This window comes from Ursus maritimus, unplaced genomic scaffold, assembly GCF_017311325.1.
Source record: "Ursus maritimus isolate PB19 unplaced genomic scaffold, ASM1731132v1 scaffold_5, whole genome shotgun sequence".
Classification (NCBI taxonomy): Eukaryota; Metazoa; Chordata; class Mammalia; order Carnivora; family Ursidae; genus Ursus; species Ursus maritimus.
The window spans coordinates 84,064,777-84,076,091 of NW_024426663.1; the positions used below are offsets into that span (position 1 = coordinate 84,064,777).

An 11,315-nucleotide genomic window follows, 5' to 3' on the forward strand; every position below is an offset into this window, starting at 1 on the left:
ATCGTTATACTAATAATCCCGTTTTGATATTTTCCTTATTATTAACAAAAAATATGAAGGAGATAACACATTTTCTATATGTATGCCTTTCATTTCTACTCATTTCTTTAATTCCTATCTCTTGGCATGGGTTATATAATTCCTTTACTTTAAATAACATTTATACTAAAGATTTTTAGTTAAAACAGAAGTCAAAATTCAAGGGAAGTGTGGAAAATGCCAATGAAAAATATGTGTGGACCATGATAAGAATCATGAGGTTTTTGTTATGATGAAAATAACTGTAGATATAATTGCTTCTTTGATAAAATTGTTTAAGTAGACATTTTTGACTTTCGGTTTATGAACCTAGTAATATTAAACTTGTTCTGAATTGTACTATGGTAAATATAATCTTTAATATTGCTTCCTTTCTCCTGACAAGCTTCCAGTTTGAAGATGATGTTATTTTAAATTTCTTACTTCATCTTGAAATTCTAAGATGTTGCTTAATGCACCAGAGCTACATGATAATTAGAGTTGTATTAACATTGAGAATTGTAATTTTTATTTATTTATTTTTTATTATGATGTGTTAGTCACCATACAGTACACCATTAGCTTGTGGTGTAGTGTTCCATGATTCATTATTTGTGTATAACACCCAGTGCTCCATGCAATACGTGCCCTCCTTAATACCCATCACCAGCCTATCCCATTCCTCCACGCCCCTCCCCTCTGAAGCCCTCAGTTTGTTTCCCAGAGTCCATAGTCTCTCACTGTTCGTCTCCCCCTTTGTCTTCCCCCCTTCATTATTCCTTTCTTATATTGGTGAACACAATATAAAAATTGTGTCAGACATCAATGTATTTATTTTACATTAATGTGAATTGAACTCACATGTGGAATTTCATCTATATCTGGAAAGTGCTTTTTTTAATATAATTTTTATTTTGTTATATTACTCACCATACAGTACATCCCCAGTTTTTGATGCAATGTTCCATCATTCATTATTTGCGTATAACACCCAGTGCACCATGCAATATGTGTCCTCCTTAATACCATCACCAGCCTATCCCAATACCCCACCACTGCCTCCCCTCTGAAGCCCTCAGTTTGTTTCCCAGAGTCCACAGTTGGCAAGTGCTTTTGGATATTGGAGAAAGTGTTGTGCTGTTAGAATATTTCTTTTTTAAAATTTTTATTGAAATCCAATTTAGATAACACATACTGTACCATTCATTTCTGGGATAGAAGTTAGTGATTCATCAGTTGTGAATAACACCCAGTGCTTATTACATCAAGTGCCCTCCTTAATGCCCAACATTCATTTACCCTAACCCTCTACCAACCCTCAGTTTGATTTCTTTTGTTGAGAATCTCTTATGATTTTCCTCCCTCTCTGTTTTCTTCTTATTTTATTTTTCCTTCCCTTTCCCTATGTTCATCTGTTTTTTAACTAATATTTCCCCTATGAGTGAAATCATATGGTTTTGGTACAAAAGTGCATGTGAAATAATAAGCACCTAAAAGATATCATGCATCTTTTTCCCCAAAAAGAAATTTTCAATACTGACTTATAGAGAAATAGAGAATTTTTGGGAAAGAGAAATTTTCTATGACTGACTTATAGGGAAATAGAGAATTTCTTTTTGGGAAGAAAGATGCATGATGCCTTTTAGGTGCTTCTCATCTTAACATGCACTTTTGTACTTTTTCCTCATCTATTCAGTGATTTTATTTTTATTTATAATACATTAAAGTAGCATAGCTTAAAATTAATTTATTGAACTTTATGAACATGTTTTTACAGCATATAATGTTTTTAATACTTGCTGTAGTGTTACCTTGTGGAATCAGAAGTGGGGAAAAATGATAGATAACTTTGTTTATGTTTTTAAAAGGTCTAAGAATTCTGCACTTAAAGAAAGGGAATAAAAAAGAGGAGGAAACATGTATTTTTCAAGCTGGACAGAAACTTGTAATAAAGCCATAAGTTAATTGGGAAATTAAGTGTGATTAATACTTCCGATGATGAAAAAATATAGAACTATGAGACATTGAGTAATCACACATACTTTAAAAGTTGTCTTGTGTGCAAAGATTTGGATTAAGCCCTGATGATGCATGGATTACTTTTAAAAGTTACTGTACTATGATAATATCATTGTCCATTCATTTCATGAAGAAAACAGCAGTAGTGTACAATCTGGATACTTTACTTGGCTGGGAAAATGATTTGGAGATAACCCATCATTTAATAATTATTATTTTCTTTTCTCTTAAAGGAAAATCAGTGTCATACATGGACTCTTCAGATATTATCTCCTTTGATATTTCAAAGTAAACTATGAAGACAGGAAATCAAAGTGTTGAAACTGATTTTATACTTTCTGGTCTTTTCCAATATGGCTACATGGATGCTTTCCTCTTTGTTGCCATTGTAATCCTCTTTGCAGTGGCTCTGATGGGGAATATCATACTGATCCTTCTCATTCGACTGGACACCAGACTCCACACTCCAATGTACTTTCTATTCAGTCAACTCTCCTTCTTGGATATAATGAACATTTCCACCACAGTGCCCAAGATGACCACTGACTTTCTGTCAAATAGTAAGACCATTACTTTTTTAGGCTGTGAGATTCAAACACTTGTATTCTTGGCCCTTGGTGGGACTGAAGCCCTTCTTCTTGGTTTCATGTCTTATGATCGATATGTAGCCATCTGTCATCCTTTACACTATCCTATATTTATGAGCAAGAAGATCTGCTGGTTCATGGTCGCATGTGCATGGACGAGTGGTTCTATCAATGCTTTAGTACATACATTGTATGTATTTCATCTTCCATTTTGTAGATCACGGCTCATCAACCACTTTTTCTGTGAACTTCCATCTCTATTGCCACTGGTGTGTCAGGATACTTCCCAGTATGAGTACACAGTCCTTCTGAGTGGGCTCATTATTCTGCTGTTACCATTCATGGCCATTCTAGCTTCCTATGCCCGTGTACTTACTGTGGTGTTCCAGATGAACTCAGGTAAAGGACAGAGAAGAGCTATTTCCACTTGCTCCTCTCACCTGATTGTGGCAAGCCTATTCTATGTGACTGGTCTCTCCACCTACACAAGGCCACACTCCTTGCATTCTCCAGAAGAGGATAAGGCAGTGGCACTGTTTTACACCATCATCACACCTCTTCTAAACCCATTTATCTACAGCCTGAGGAATAAGGAGGTTATTGGGGCCATGAGCAGACAATTGGTAGAGTGCATATTTGTACACAAAATGTCACCTTAGGAGCCCCTATTAATTGAGATTGAATAACAGACTAGTTGTTTGGAATACTTTTCTAGAATATGTAAACTCAAAGAATTTAAAAAAAAATTATTATATTATGTTAGTCACCATACAGTACATCGCTTGTTTCTGATGTAAAGTTCAATGATTCATTAGTTGCGTATAACACCCAGTGCACCATGCAATATGTGCCCTCCTTACTACCTGTCACCAGCCTATTGCATTCCCCCACCCCCCTCCCCTCTGAAGCCCTCAGTTTGTTTCTCAGAGTCCATAGTCTCTCATGCTTCATTCCCCCTTCTGATTACCCCCTTTCTTTATCCCTTTCTTCCCCTACCAATCTTCCTAGTTCTTATGTTCCATAGATGGGAGAAACCATATGATAATTGTCTTTCTCTGCTTGACTTATTTCACTTAGCATTATCTCCTCCAATGCCATCCATGTTGCAGCAAATGTTGAGAAATCATTCTTTTTTATAGCTGAGTAATATTCCATTGTATATATGGACCACAACTTCTTAATCCAGTCATCTGTTGAAGGGCATCTCGGCTCCTTCCAGAAGTTTATTATCAAATAGTTTGATAAATATCTTGATTCCTCCTGGTTTCAGAATGGCTTAATCATATATATTGAAACTGGTTGGATTTCAAAATTGGAAGCTGGAAAAGTGTGTTATTGTCAACATCATCTAGCTTCTAAAGCAATAGGTTTCATTCCTGATAACAATTTTGTACCTCACAACAAATCTTTTGTAATGTCATTCTAAATATCTGAAATACAATGAAAAGGAAATACGACTGACTCAAACACAAAAAATTTAAAGGATCTATGTAAAAAATATACTGTCATGTAGAGCAGACTAGATAACTCACTCATTTACGTGTTCACTCAACTGCTTTAATGTTTTAACTATGTGTGTGGCACTGCTGCAGGCATTGGTGATACAGAAGTAAAGAAATATTAGAACCAGCAGAAATCTTTGACCTCATTAAGTTTGCATTTCAATGCAGGGAGATGTAATATTAATTAAATATGAACAATTTACAGTATGTCTAAAGTAGTAATTAATAGGAAAAATATTGGATATTGGGAAAAGGTAGGCCAGGGTGTTTTGCAATTTTATATAAAATAGTACAATAGGAGCAACTATGAGAGTGATACTTGGTCAAAAATTTGACTGAGATGAAAAAACAATTCAAATGGATATATCATAAAGAATGTTCCGGGCATGAAAAAAAATTCGAAGAGGGAAACTGTTTGATAGGGCACAGAAAATGAAAGAATAAACTGCTGGACTTCAGGAAATGAGTAGATTTAATGGAGTCTGAATTTGAAATGTAAAATTGACCATTGTGAGGAGTTTATTTTTTAATCCAAGAAAATTGGCAACTATTGCTGTGCTTGCAAAAAGAATTGTATTGCGCAATTACGAGACATTACAATAGTACAGTTTTCACAAGATTCTACCTTGGAGAAAAGTGGTAATGGCTGAGAAGCAAGATGTGGCCAGTTTCTGGAGATGAATAGAAAGCAGACCTTTGAGGCTTGCTGACAGATATAGTGTAAAATGTGAGGGAATCATGAAAATAAAGATTTCGGGCTGAAATCTTGGAAGAAAAACTGGAAGTGAGAAATCATCATTATTACTGTTGAGAAAAACCATAGGAGCAACATCTCCATCCTCCATTAGCACTTCCCTTCTACTTTGGTCATCATTCTGATTTCCATCAACACTGACAGAAGCTCTTATTAATAGACTCCAACAAACAATTCTCTTGTGCAACTGGATTCTTTTTCTCAATGTTTATGAGATGCAACCTTAAAAATGCAAGCATTAATGCTATTGTTTTTATTGCTGACTAACATTCCACTGTAGGAATATATTTTCTTTCATTGGGTCATTTGATATTTCCAGATGTTATGAATTTTTAAAAAATGCTATAACACTCCCTATTCAAAAGTTTTCCTGTGGGCATATGTACTCAATTATTTTAGTATATAACAAAGAATAATATTGTTTTGTCATAGATAAGGTGCATGCTTAACTCTAAGAAGACAGTTAAACTGTCATATTAATATTAAATATTCCAAAAAGAATACATAAAGACTTCTTAGTGCTTAAGTGCTGGTGTAAGTAATGCAGTGCGTTGGTGCTTCACTTAAAATATTTCCTATTAAATCTCTTAGAGACTCATTGACATCTCTGTAACCATTGTCAATGATTTTCATAACAATTTCAATTGTCTTAGAGCACTCATTCTTGCTCCAAAATAAATGATATTATTTGTTCCTCATACCTTCTTCATTGTTCTGAATTTCTAGACTATCATTGTCTTGCTATATACAGTATTACCAAATATACATTCATGGAAAAGTCTAAGTGTCTACTGTCAAGCTTTGAACTGTATATAAACATTTTATGGTGCAGGTATTTTTTAAGAACTTTTCTGCTGTTGACAGTATTTTACTGCAGGCTATAATATTTTACTGTTAGATAATATCCTTTTTTATAACTTTTAAATATTTTTTTCACTTTCAGGTTGATGGAATATAGATTATGTTCTATTTTTGCTATTACATATGTGCATTTATGAATATACCTATTTCTATATCTATCTATCATCTATCTATGATTATATCTATATCTATATAATCACCTGCTTCCCATGGACAAGCGTTTACACTGCATAAAAACTTTTGACTAGAATTGCTGGTTCATAAGACATAACAATGGTCATGGCTTTGGAATTATGCCAACTGATTTTGACAATGGTAGTAATTTACATTTGTAAGATATATATATGCTACCTCAATGATCAGCATCTCCAGGATTCAGATTTGTCAGTTGACACATCTTAATTCTTAGCAATTGAATGGATCTAAATATTATTAAATTTCAAATGCTTTCATTGTTTGAAATGGTTTATACATGTAAAATTTTGTGTTTTATATAAAATGTTTTTTGGCATTGCTTTGAAATCTAAATTTCCTTTAGTATGAAGAAGAGAATAAATATATTTGTGTAAGAAAGGAAAATATCTTCTTTTACTCTTGTAAATTATCAGCTGGGGTCCCTAAAACAAAAAAGACACATGGGCAACTGAAAAAAAATACAATATTTAATAAGCATTTTATAGCACACAGGGTCTTAATAAGGAAATCAAGTCCTATAAACGTGATTAAATTCGATGATTTTTTATTAGGCTTAGTGAAGAGTGGGTGGTCATGGGAAAATACAAAGGACCACAAGGGGTGTGAGCTAAATACGGCTAACTTGGGGAAACCTAGCAAGTTATATTTCTCTGAGTATCCTGCAGTCTTGTAGATCAGGTTGTACCTTTTTTCCATGTAAAAGGAGGACACCTCCCACACAAAGGGCTTACACCTTGCTTGAAAGGAAGATGAAAATGTCCTTTGAACCTGCCATTTCTACATTCCTTCAGCTTGAAATATTCAATACACCCTTGTGTCATATTTTATTTATTTTATTTTTTAATATTTTTTATTATATTATGTTAGTCACCTTACAGTACATCCCTGGTTTTTTATGTAAAGTTTGATGATTCATTAGTTGCATATAACACCCCGTGCACCATGCAATATGTGCCCTCCTTACTACCCGTCACCAGCCTATCCCATTCCCCCACCCCCCTCCCCTCTGAGGCCCTCAGTTTGTTTCTCAGAGTCCATAGTCTCCCATGCTTCACTCATCCTTCTGATTACCCCCCTTTCTTTATCCCTTTCTTCCCCTACTGATCTTCCTAGTTGTTATGTTCCATAGATGACAGAAATCATATGATAATTGTCTTTCTCTGCTTGACTTATTTCACTTAGCATTATCTCCTCCAGTGCCGTCCATGTTGCAGCAAATGTTGAGAACTATTCTTTCTGATAGCTGAGTAATATTCCATTGTATATATGGACACAACTTCTTAATCCAGTCATCTGTTGAAGGGCATCTCGGCTCCTTCCACGATTTAGCTATTGTGGACAATGCTGCTATGAACATTGGGGTGCATATGGCCCTTCTCTTCATTACATCTGTATCTTTGGGGTAAACACCCAGTAGTGCAATGGCTGGGTCATAGGGTAGCTCAATTTTTAACTTTTTAAGGGACTGCCACACTGTTTTCCAGAGTGGCTGTACCAACCTGCATTCCCACCAACAATGGAGGAGGGATCTCCTTTCTCCACATCCTCTCCAGCAATTGTTTTTTCTTGCCTTGTCAATTTTTGCCATTCTATCTCGCGTAAGGTGGTATCTTAGTGTGGTTTTGATTTGACTTTCCCTGATGGCTAATGATTTTGAACATTTTTTCATGTGTCTGTTATCCATTTGTATGTCATCATTGGAAAAGTGTCTGTTCATATCTTCTGCCCATTCTATGATTTGTTTATTTGTTTCTTGTGTATTGAGTTTGAGAAGTTCTTTGTAGATCTTGGATACCAGTCTTTTATCTGTAGTATCATTTGCAAATATATTCTCCAATTCCGTGGGCTGCCTCTTAGTTTTTTTTTTTTTTTGACTGTTTCCTTGGCTGTGCAGAAGCTTTTTATCTTGATGAAGTCCCACAAGTTCATTTTATCTTTTGTTTCTCTTGCCTTTGGAGATGTGTCATGAAAAAGGTTTCTTGGGCCAATATTGTAGAGGTTGCTGCCTATGCTCTCCTCCAGGATTTTGATGGATTCCTGTCTGACATTGAGGTCTTTCATCCATTTGGAGTTTATCTTTGTGTATGGTGTGAAAGAGTGGTCAAGTTTCATTCTTTTGTATGCAGCTGTCCAATTTTCCCAGCACCATTTATTGAAGAGACTGTCCTTTTTCCACCGGATGTTTTTTCCTGCTTTATCTAAGATTAGTTGCCCAAAGAGCCGAGGGTCCATTTCTGGGTTCTCTATTTTGTTCCATTGGTCTGTGTGTCTGTTTTTGTGCCAGTACCATGCTGTCTTTGTGATCACAGCTTTGTAGTACAGCTCGAAATCCAGCATTGTGATGCCCGCAGCTTTGTTTTTCCTTTTCAACAGTTCCTTGGTGATTCGGGGCCTTCTCTGGTTCCATACAAATTTAAGGACTATTTGTTCCAGTTCTTTGAAAAATGTCCTCGGTATTTTGATCGGGATAGCATTGAAAGTGTAGTTGCTCTGGGTAGCATGGACATTTTGCTATGTTGATTCTTCCGATACATGAGCATGGAATATTTTTCCATCTTTTTGTGTCTTCTTCAGTGTCTCTCAAGAGTGATTTATAGTTTCTACAATATAGATCCTTTCCGTCTCTGGTTAAGTTAATGCCAAGGTAATGTATGGTTTTTGGTGCTATTGTAAATGGGATGGATTCCCTAATTTCTATTCCTTCAGTCCCATTATTCGTGTATACAAATGCAACTGATTTCTGAGCATTGATTTTGTATCCAGCCACATTACTGAATTGCTATATAACTTCTAATAGTTCGGGAGTGGGTTCTTTTGGGTTTTCCATATAGAGTATCATGTCATCTCCAAAGGGCGACAGTTTGACTTCTTCTTTGCTGGTTTGGATACGTTTTATCCCTTTTTGTCATCTGATTGCTGTTGCAAGGACTTCTAGTACTATGTTGAATAATAGTGGCGAGAGTGGGCATCCTTGTCGCATTCCTGATCTTAAGGGAAAGGCTTCCAGCTTTTCCCCATTGAGAATGATATTTGCTGTAGGCTTTTCATCGATGGTTTTTATGAGATTGAGTAATGTACCCTACCCTCTATCCCTACACTCTGAAGGGTTTTAATCAGGAAAGGATGCTGTATTTTGTCAAATGCTTTTTCTGTATCTATTGAGAGAATCATATGATTTTTGAATGTTTCCATTGTGTCATATTTTAGGTAGTGTGTACTAAATTCTGTCATTATGTCAGAACATCAACAGAAATATAAAATGTTACACTATTTTAATATTTCCATGCTGATTAATTACAAAATTTTATCTGCCAATAATAACACTCTCCCCAATGTATGGATTTTACATCTAGTAGCTAGTTTCTGTGTTATTGAACTTTTTTTTTGTTTTAGTGATTTGACCTAAGTCTGTCTATATACATTCTTATTAGTTTGTTTGATTGTTTTTTTACAATCTGTTCACCTGTTGATGAACATGACCTTTTTTTTTTTAATTCAAATATAGTTAACATACAGTGTTATGTTAGTTTTAGGTGTACAATATAATGATTCAATAATTGTATATATTTCTAAATGTTCATACTCTTAATCCTCTTTATTTCTTTCCCCCCTCCTCCCACATATCTCCCTGGCAACTACCAGTTCATTTTCTCTATTTAAGAGTCTGTTTTATCTCTGTCCTTTTTCTACTTTTCTTTGTTTTTGTTTTTGTTTTTCTTTCCTAAATACCATCATGAATGAAATCATAGTGTATTTGTCTTTCTCTGACTTATTTCACTTGGCATCTTGCCCTTTAGGTCCATCCATATTGTTGCAAATGGGAAGATTCCATTCTTTATTTATGGTTGACTCATATCATTTATATATGAATATGTACATATGTATCTATATCTATTTCATCTATCATCTATCTATTATCTATCTATGTATCTATCTATCTATCATCTATCATCTATCTATCATCTACCTGTCATCTGTCATCTATCAATTTATCTATCTATATTACTTTTTTTATCCATTCATTTATAGATGGATAGATGGTTTACTTCCATATCTTGGCTATTGCATGTAATGTTGGAATAAACAAAACGTACATATAGCTTTTCAAATTAGTGTTTTTCTCTTTTCTTTGTGTAAATACACAGTAGTGGAATTATTAGATCATATGCTCATTCCTTTTCTTTTCTTTTTTTTTTGGAATCTGCATACTGTTTTCCACAGTGGTTGCACCAAATTGCATTCCAGAGGACAGTGCATGAGAGTACCTTTTCTCCATATCCTCCTCAACACTTGTTATTTCCTATCTTTTGCATACTAGCCATTCTGACAGTTATATGGTGATATCTCTTTCTAGTTTTGATTTTCATTTTCCTGATGGTTAGTGATGTTGATTATCTTCTTATGTGTATGTTGGTTATCTGTCTTGTTTGGAAAAATGTTTTGGTTTGTATTGCCCTGATAGTTAGTGACATTTAGCATCTTTTCATATGACTTTTGGTTGTCTGTATGACTCCAGGCACAAATATTATTCAGATTCCCTGTTCATTTTTAATCAGATTATTTGTTTTTAATGGTGTTGAGTTTTATGAGTTCCATACATATTTTGGATATTAACCCTTTATTGATGATATCATTTGCAAATATCTTCTCCCATTCAATAGATTGCTTTCTGTTTGTTGATGGTTTCCTTTGCTCTGCAAAAGCTATTTATTTTGGTGTAGTCCCAATAGTTTATTTTACTTTTGGTTCCCATGCCTGAGGATATGTATTTAGAGAAAATGTTAAAAAACAATGTGAAAGAATTTACTTTTCATTTTCTTTTAAGAGTTTTATGGTTTCAGGTCTCAAATTTAGGTCTTTAATCCAATTGGAGTTTATTCTTATATATGATATGAGAAAGTGGTCCATTTTCATTCTTTTGCATGTAGATGTCCAGTTTTTCCAAAACCATTTGTAAAAGAGCATGCCATGTCTCTATTGTATGTTTTTGCCTCTGTTTCCATAGATTAATTAATTATTCTATGGTTATCAAAGATATCGGCCTATAGTTTTATTTTCCTTTTTTATTTATTTTTCTAGTGTTTAATTTATTAAAATTTTTTGAAGATTATTTATTAATTTATTTGAGAGAGAAGGAGAGAGTGAGTCCACAGGGGTGGGGTGAAGGGCAGAGGGATAGGCAGATGGGGAGGGAGATGCAAACTTCCTGCTGATCACAGAGCCCTGCCTGGGGCCTGACCCAGGACCTGAGACAAAGTCAGTGCTTAACCAACTGAGCCACCCAGGTGCCCCTGTGACTGAGCACCCCTGTAGTGTTTTATTATTTTTTAAAGATTTATTTATTTATTTGAGAAAGAGAGAGAGAGAGAGAGAGAGAGA

The 11,315-nt window shown here is 34.7% G+C and overlaps 1 pseudogene; it reads left to right on the forward strand.

Moving 5' to 3' along the window:
- The first annotated feature begins 2,287 nt into the window (after positions 1–2,287).
- LOC103680376 lies at positions 2,288–3,283 on the forward strand (annotated as a pseudogene).
- The last annotated feature ends 8,032 nt before the right edge of the window (positions 3,284–11,315 follow it).